Genomic DNA, 8,678 nt, shown 5'->3' with positions numbered 1-8,678 from the left:
TGGAAAAAAAATCTCAAAAGGCCAAACTTAGGTTCTACAATAGTGATGTTCTCTGCAGGAATAATTGGGGAAGTTGCATATTTTGTGACCTCCAGAATAATGGCTGGTTTATGTCTACACCTTAGCAGAATTCAGGCACCTCTGTCCTCCTAGTCTGGTGTTCTCTCATTAGCTTTAAGGCAGTTGCATTTTGGAGAAGGGCTATTATCATTTAAACTATAAACTGTCTCTCAAAGTTATCTTGACCTAAGCCCAGTAATAATTAAGGGCAGCTAAAAGTAAGTTGGGGGTTGGTTAAATCAGATCTCTTTCACTGCCATAATTTTCTCACTGCTATAATTTTTGCAAAAGTGGTTCATTTTGACTTTCATCTAATTATTGAGCCTTATATCATAAATATATTAAACATTAGTGATTTCTGACAGCATGATGATCATCAACATCTTGGTCCTCAAATGTCAGTGAGACTAAATAATGCTTCAATCCTGTTGGTGTCACTGAGATTGAAGAAAGGAAGAAACCAGTCAGACAGGCAGTTAGGGCGGGTCCTTGGTTGAATTCTTTCACACAAAAGAACAGCCTGCAGGCTCAGATAAGGGAACTTACACAGGAGGGGCTTGCCTAAGACGTGCCCACAGCTGCACAGATAAGAAAGGCTAAACAGGTGACTTGCCCAGACAAGCCCACAATGGAAAATTCCATCCCCTAACACAGGCACAGTAAGGGGAACAAAGCAATATGGAGTAACTCAAGCTAAGGGCCCGCATGTGCACTAGGAGGACAGGGTGGAGCTACCAGAAATTCATGCCTTATGCAGATGAGATATCCAGCTATCATCAGTTTCTTATAAAAGCCTTTGCATTCAACTGTAAAAACAGCAACCCTCTTCCAGGCCCCCTCTTGGTGGTGGAGAGCTGTCTTCTTTTGCTTATTAAACTTTTGCTCCAACCTCACCCTTTGTGTCCATGCTCGTTAATTCTCTTGATCCTGAGACAAAGAGTTCTGGGTGATACCTCACAGTGAGAGACTTCTACATTGTGGTGCATTGGCAAGGCTAACATTTTGGTGCATTGGCTGGGAAAGGAAAGATCAGAAGAATGAGTAGGAGTGGACCTCCAACTCTACTTTCATTTCTGAGGCTTTTCACCCTCATTTAAAAAAGTTAAACAAAACACTGGGCCCCTGTCAGCCAGTTAAAAGCTTTTAGAGTGGCTGCCAGCCTTACAAGACTCAGGGGACAGGCTTGCTTTAGAGGACTTTGTCAATCCCCGATTGCCCTCATGTGGTGGGAATGTTGGCTCTGTTCCAATCCAGTTTCCTTTCACAGAGGACCTAGCCATCTATGGGATTGGAAGTGAGAGACAGGACTAGCTGGATTTCCTAGGCTGACTAAGAATTCCTAAGTGTAGCTGGGGAAGGTGACCACACCCACCTTTAAACATGGGTCTTGTAACTCAGCTCACACCCAACCAATCAGGTAGTAAAGAGAGCTCACTAAAATACCAATTAGGCTAAAAGCAGGAGGTAAAGAAATAATCAAATCATCTACCACCTGAGAGCACAGGGGAAAGGACAATGATCAGGATATAAACCCAGGCACTCAAGCTGGATTGGGCAACCCCCTTTACGTCCCCTCCCGTTGTATCAGAGCTCTCTCTGTTTTCACTCTATTAAATCTTGCAACTGCACATTCTTCTCATCTGTGTTTGTTCCAGCTCAAGCTAAGCTATTGCTCACCATCACAGGCTAGCCGCTGACTTCCACCCCTCTGGATCCAGCAGGGTGTCTGCTGCACTTCTGATCCAGTGAGGCGCCCATTGCCACTCCCAACTGGGCTAGAGGCTCGCCATTGTTCCTGCCCGGCCAAGTGCCCAGGTTTGTCCTAACACTAGTCGCTGGGTTCCATAGTTCTCTTCCATGATCCATGGCTTCTAATAGAGCTATAACACTCACCACATGGCCCAAGGTTCCATTCTTTGGAATCTATGAGGCCAAGAACCCCAGGACAGAGAACAAAAGGCTTGCCGCCATCTTGGGAGTGCCCCCCTCCATCTTGGGAGCGCCCCCCTCCATCTTGGGAGCTGCCCACCACCATCTTGGGAGCTCTAAGAACAAAGACCCCCCAAGTAACAGAAGGAGACCCTGGGGCAACTGAAGACATCTGGTTGGGCTACACCTCGGTGTTACCTGAAGACCCCTGGATTAACTCTGGCCCCCAACAGCCCATCAGGGTATCGGCATCAGGACTTCCAGACTTTTCTATCGCATTGCCTTCCTTTCTTTTCATGGCTATCATATCTGCTATCCCTTCTTCGCATGCTGTGTTAAGGGACTTTTTAAAGCCTGGGGAGATAATCTTGTTGGGTAAAGTTAGCAAGTGCCTTCGTAACCAGGAATGTAACTCAAAAAAATTGCTGCTTCTGTGATTTCCTTGAGATGGGGGAATTTCAATATTTCAGTCTAGACTTTCACCTATTAAAGGCTTTCTTGTCCTCTAATAATAAGCATTCATGGCACTGTGTGGGAGGATATTTTACCCTGAGTGAATACCCTCCTCTTCATTTGGGTTGTTTTTTCTCAGTGTAAGAGCTCAGAACCGTCCAGTGAGTTTAAGCAGTTCCTTTATAAGACAAGTTAAGTTTTTCTTGCTAGGAGGCATATTATGGGGACAGCCTATTAAGCCCCAAACCTCTCTTTCTAACCTCTGCTTGGAAAGTCAGTTTTTCCCTAACATTTCAAACCCTACGGCACCACCTAGTGGGATGGGATTTTTCTCTGTGGGGAGCCTTGTCAGCCCTTTGCCCCAAAACTCTAGTTCCCTGATTCCTTTCCCTCTTACATCCCTCTCCCAGTAATCAGTCCCTATGGCCTATTTGTAATCAGAAAAACTCCCCTTTCAGCAGCCAGGAGAAAGCTACTCTAGCAAGACAGATTTTAGCCTCAGTGCTAAAATCATCAGAGGGAGGATGGCCAGTCAATTCTTATGTTATTTTGAGGCATCTATTCTGCATCCAGCTATATTGGCATCTAAGTGAGAAAGGGATCTTATGTTTAGAAGTCAATTTGTCCCATTCTCTAGGAATTTATAACTTTGCCTGGGTGGTAGTAAGAGGATGTAAGGGATAGATTTAAGACACTCCCCCCTTTAAAGGGCCTTGCCCAAATTCAACTACCATACAGTCTCTTCTGAGCCCCTGGGGTACCCTCGGAGCCTTATGGGCCAACTGGATCTAGGAAATTAGCAGGGCAGAGAGCTAGGGTATCACACAGGTAAACATGGCTACTCCTGCTGACTAGCTCCTCCAGATCCATGGGTGAAGGTCATGCTTGCATTCATGCGTGGCACCTATGATGGTTGCCAGGACCCAGAGGAGACAGGAGGGAAGAGGAGAATGGGGATGTCCTTTTTGTCTTTCTCGCCACTCTGGGTCACTCCGAAAGGAGGAAGGAGACTTCTTCTCCCCTCTTTCCTAGATAGGTAACAACCCATCTTCAAGCCTGCACTCCCCTCGAGTGCAGCCTGGATCTTCTTTAAACCTTAGACCCTAAAGTTCACTCTGGGAAAGCCCCAACATCACTCACATATAGAGGCCTTCCAGGATTTATCCCAAGTATTTAAAGTCTCCTGGAAGGATGTGATGTACTCTTAAATCAAACCCTAACTGCTGCTGAGAAACAGGCAGCCCTACAGGTAGCAGAGAAATTCAGAGACAAACAGCATGTCTCCTATAGCCAGTCAAAAAGGAAAGCCAGTCAAAAAGGGAAAGGTTGAGAAAGAGACAGAATCCCCATTCCTAGTAGGAAGAGAGGCAGTGTCTCTTAAACAACCTAATTGAGACCCCAGTGATACCTTAGATGAGTGCAAATTAAAACATTTTCAAATGTGCATATTAGAGGGCTTATGGAGGACCAGAGCCAAGCCTCTTAATTACTCCAAACTTTCCATGATAGATCAATAACTAGATGAAAATCCCTTAGCCTTTTTGGAAAGGCTGAGAGAGTCTTTAGTGAAACACACCTCCCTGTCTCCTGATTCAATTGAGGGAAAAGGTAGAGAGAGGGGTATCTTAGAATGGAATGCAGGCTTGGGACTCCATAAGCTTGCAGTTCAATCTAGCCTGGTAAACTGGTCAGTTACAAGCTTTGCTGCAGGACTCCATCTTGTTTTACATTTTGACCTATAACCACATGGCAGTACTTTGTTTTAGACTCTGCCATTTTACAATGGCAGCCCAGGTTCAATCCTGGCTTGGGGAATGAATACTTGCAAGTTAATAGCTGTGTGACTTTTGCCATTTGCTCATTCTCTTCCCCTCCATGAACAACTTCTAGCTCCTTTCTTAAATCTTCCTTCTCTGAGTTTCCTTTAAAGGTTCTAGATTTTGTAAAAGTGTAACCACACAATGGGTTCACCCTGCCCGCTGCCTAGACAGAGCTGATTTATCAGGACGGGGAAATTGCAGTGGAGAGGGGGTGATTCATGTGGGACTGGCTGTGCAGGAGATGGAGTTCTGTTATTGCTTGGGTCTCTCTCCCTGAGAATTTGTGGAGCAGAGTTTTTGAGGATGGCTGGTTGATAGAGGGAGGCCAGTGAGCTGGGAGTGCTGATAGGTCAAATCAGAGATAAAATCACAGGGAGTTGAGGCTACCTTCTTGTGCTGAGTCAGTTCCTGGTTTGGGGTCACAAGATCAGATGAGCCAGTTTATCATTCTGAGTGGTGCCAGCTGATCCATCAAGTGCAGGGTCTGCAGAATATCTGAAATGCTGATCTTAGGAGCAGTTTAGGGAGGGTCAGAATCTGTGGCCTCTAGCTACATGACTCCTAACCCATAGTTTCTAATCTTGTGGCTGGTTTCTTGGTTCTACAAAAGCATTCTGGTCCCCCAGGCAAGAAGGAGGTTTGTTTTGGGAAAGGGCTATTATTGTTTTTGTTTTGGACTATAAACTATAAGTTCCTCCCAGAGTTGGTTCAGCCTATGCCCAGGAATGAACAAGGACAGCTTGGAGGCTAGAAGCAAGATGGAGTTGGTTAGGTCAGATTTCTTTTACTGTCTCAGTTACAATTTTGCAATGGTGGTTTCAAAAGCTGCTTACCACCCCTTTGAAAGTACCTTGTACACTCATGGTTAAATCATAACCTTAATTGAGGCTTCTTGATTTCACCTGTTAGGTTACTTTTGGTAAAGTTCAAAAACCAGAAATGTTAATTATTTGATGTGGCTAAAATTAGGTAACATGAGATTTAAAAGGATTTTCTTAAAGAGTGCTCAGCTTAATTAAAACTGGATATCCAATCTACAGGTATATGTACAAGGCCTTTATGTTTATCTCTTCTTGGATCTTGTTTTTCTGGAACAGGTTTTTTTCTCAGTCAACTGAATTCTTTTTCTCCACTTTGTTTTGCCACTCTTAATGCATGCATGAGAGGCCCTAAGATAATTTCTGATGGCCTGGGACTCCTTGGGAAAAAAATGAAAAGGCACCACAGGTTCCATTTTGGGAGAAACCTCCATTTTCCTCATGAAACCACAGGAATTAGAGGCAGGTAGATCCCTCTCAAAATCTGTTTTTGTCCTCTAGCATACCTGTTTATTAGACCCTAGAAACTGCATGCTTTCCTAGCCCTGCTCTTAAACAGCACCACCCAGAGGCCAATAATTCAATTAGGAGATTGATGAACAAAAATATCTGATAAATACTGGATCTGCTTCTGTTTGCTTGTGTAGTTATATATGTATTGTGTGTGATGCCTATAAAAAGAGCTCTAATTGATTGGCTTAAAGAAAAATAAGTGCTTAAATCAAATTTTTTAAAGGAAATATAAAAGCTGTAATGCCTTTTAGTTCACATAACTTTAATCTTTAAGAAATAAAAATAGTTTTAAAAATAATTGGTAAAATGCAGATGTCAAAATGTAAATAGGTGGCCTAAATCATGTAAGTCAGATACTAGGTTTCCTAAATGTTTCAAGGTTGTAAACTGCCTGCTTTACAAGTTGGTAAGGCCTGGGTACATACAAGATTAACCCCACCCCTAACTATGCTGGAAAAAGTCAGACCTTATCTGGGCCTAGTACATAATTAAAACAATGTACCAGTTTTACATTAAAGTTAAAAATTGCCAAGAGTTACCATTATAACATGTAAATGAGACTACGAAAAATAGATTTACATGAAAGGTGTGTAAGAACAGTAAAATGTGTTTGTGGTAAAAGATTGTAAAAAGACATAGAAATGTAAATCTTGCCTAGGGATAAAGGATTGTTTTAAAACCAATGTAAGAGTAAAATTTGGCTTTCTCTCCCTTGCACAAGATTTTCATGTAATAGTGAAGGATAATGAAAATTTTTTATTTGCCTTGCAGATAAACTGCCAGGGAGAAGAATGAGAAGACAGGAGACAAACTGTTTGGAAAGCTAAATCTTCCCTCTTAATGAATAAAGGTTTTTGCCTTGTCTTAAAGTTTCTGAGTCCTAATTTTGGCAAAGTAAATAACTTATGGTAATCTGGAATTGTATTTTGTAATATTAAGTGTTTTGAACCTCTAACATTTACTTCCCAAAATCAAACTTCAGTTTCAAAATTGTCTCTCTTGACCCCTAGCTTTTGGATGCTACAGAAGGCCCCTGAAGCATCCAGAAGAGAGGTAAACAGGATTATTTAACATGTTTAGGTACGTGGGATTGGCCAAATGGTGTTTAATGATCTTCAGGTTATATTTTAGTGAATAATATTAATATATTTTCCAAAATTGTATGGGATTTCTAAAATTCTAATGTCTGAGTATATGCTAGAAATCATAATTAAGGTTATTATGTTAAGTTATTGTAAAACACAGAAATAATAAAATTTGTCAGTCATGTTCTTGACTAACTACCTTGGACATTTCACCATTCAAAATCGTCTTGTTTTAATCCTCTTTAAAGGATGGTTTATAATCAGCTATAGGACTTTGACACATGCTCTCAAATGCAAGTTTCTGATAACTTTGGAGATTACGACATTGGAATAAAGGAAAAATGTACAGGACTCATGAAGAGCTAAAATATTCATGAATATCAAGCAAAACCAGAGTTAACAAAATGGACTTTTTAACCTTTTTGCTTAAAATGTTGCTGATCCTTATTTTGTTTTTCAGAGTCAAGGAAACTTATTTTAAGCTATTTATAGCCTCTAATAATTATGTAAGGTATACTTCTGTAAATAAAATTCAGAGCATATTTATTTGTTTCTCTCTGGTTCCTCTAGAACTTGGAAAGTATTTGTGAGTATTCTTAACTCATGGCAATATAATTATTTGCATCAGCACAATGAGAATCATTTTCTTTTACAAGAGGACACAATTGGAGAAACTGGTTGTTTTCTCAAGGTTTTGACTAAAGGCTGTGCTTCCCTTTAAGGAATCAAGCTTGACTTGCAGAGCCAATAAAAGCCCCCTGGGAAAACTGCCTCATACTTTGTCTACACAGCCCCCGAACAGGGTTCCTAACCTGTGGTGAGTAAAGAATATCACTTTCTACAGGCCGAGGAACACCATGTTCTTAGGACCTCAAGGAGAGAGGAATTCACCCAACTCATAGGTATTTGAGGGTACAAACCCATGGCTGGGCTCAGCTTTAAAAAGTTCTGAGATTCCTGTGGAACGGTTTCATCAAAGATAATATAAAAACCTATGTAAAAATAATTATTCTTGCTGTGCTTTGTACAAATAATCAGGCCAAGTATAAAACTAAAGTTGATTTTGCAAACAACTCAGTCCTATCATGATTTGTTTTTTAACAAAAATGAGTAGAGAGAGAAAAATTATGTTTCAAAACATATCATATGCTTGTCATTAATTCTAATCTCATTGATTGTTTTTAAGTTTTTGCCTACATTTTAAACTAATCCTGCTTATTCCTATAAGCCAACCAGCAATCTCTGGCTGCAGCTCAGAAAGTGCAAAAAGGGATGGGTGATGTACAAATCTGAATATTCTAGTTCTTGGCAATTATCCTACAAATCCTGTCAGGTGATGGGAGTAAATAGGGTACCCATAACCCAGAGGTTTCTTTGGGAAAATAAAACCAAGGAAGTTAACCAAAGCCAAGCCCCTTGCACTCAAATCTTAGTGGGCATAACTGTGGCCACCAGTTATCTGTACATGTCAGCAGCCTTGGGATTTTTAAGCTGTGCTTATCCCCTGCTTGTTTCCTCTAATAACCCAAATTGTTTCTTCTTGCCTAAAGACTATCAAACTCCAAATGGTAATGCAAATGAAACAATACATGGATAAGCCTTTCTTCCAGGAATCCTTAGACCAGCCCCAGGAGAAAACCTAGCTGCTGTTCCCCACACAGTGCCCCTTTCCAGTAGGAAGTAGCTAGAAGAATCATCACCCCATTCCCCCTAAGAGCAGTTAGGGTCTCCACCCCTGAGGAGGGAAATAAGATAGGAGAAAGGAAGAAACAGGTCAGGCAGGCAGTTAAAATGGGTCATTGGTTGAATTCTTTCAAACAAAAGAACAACCTGAAGGCACATATAAGGGAACTTGCACAGGGCGGCTTGCCTAAGACATGGCCACAGCCACACAGATAAGAAAGGCTTCACAGGTGACTTGTCCAGACATGCTCAGCAAAATTCTGCCCCCCTGACACATACTTTGGGGAACAAAGCAATTTGGAGTACCTCAAGCTAAG

The 8,678-nt window shown here is 41.5% G+C and overlaps 1 long non-coding RNA gene across 1 annotated transcript; it reads left to right on the top strand.

Moving 5' to 3' along the window:
• Positions 1 to 1,745: 1,745 nt before the first annotated feature.
• LOC746222 (uncharacterized) lies at positions 1,746 to 6,462 on the top strand. The gene is made up of 2 exons (XR_010158573.1): positions 1,746 to 1,875; positions 6,365 to 6,462. It is a non-coding gene; the product is annotated as an uncharacterized LOC746222 (long non-coding RNA).
• Positions 6,463 to 8,678: the final 2,216 nt, after the last annotated feature.

Source organism: Pan troglodytes, chromosome 6, assembly GCF_028858775.2.
Source record: "Pan troglodytes isolate AG18354 chromosome 6, NHGRI_mPanTro3-v2.0_pri, whole genome shotgun sequence".
Lineage (NCBI taxonomy): Eukaryota > Metazoa > Chordata > Mammalia > Primates > Hominidae > Pan > Pan troglodytes.
This window is presented reverse-complemented; position numbering and strand designations above follow the sequence as displayed.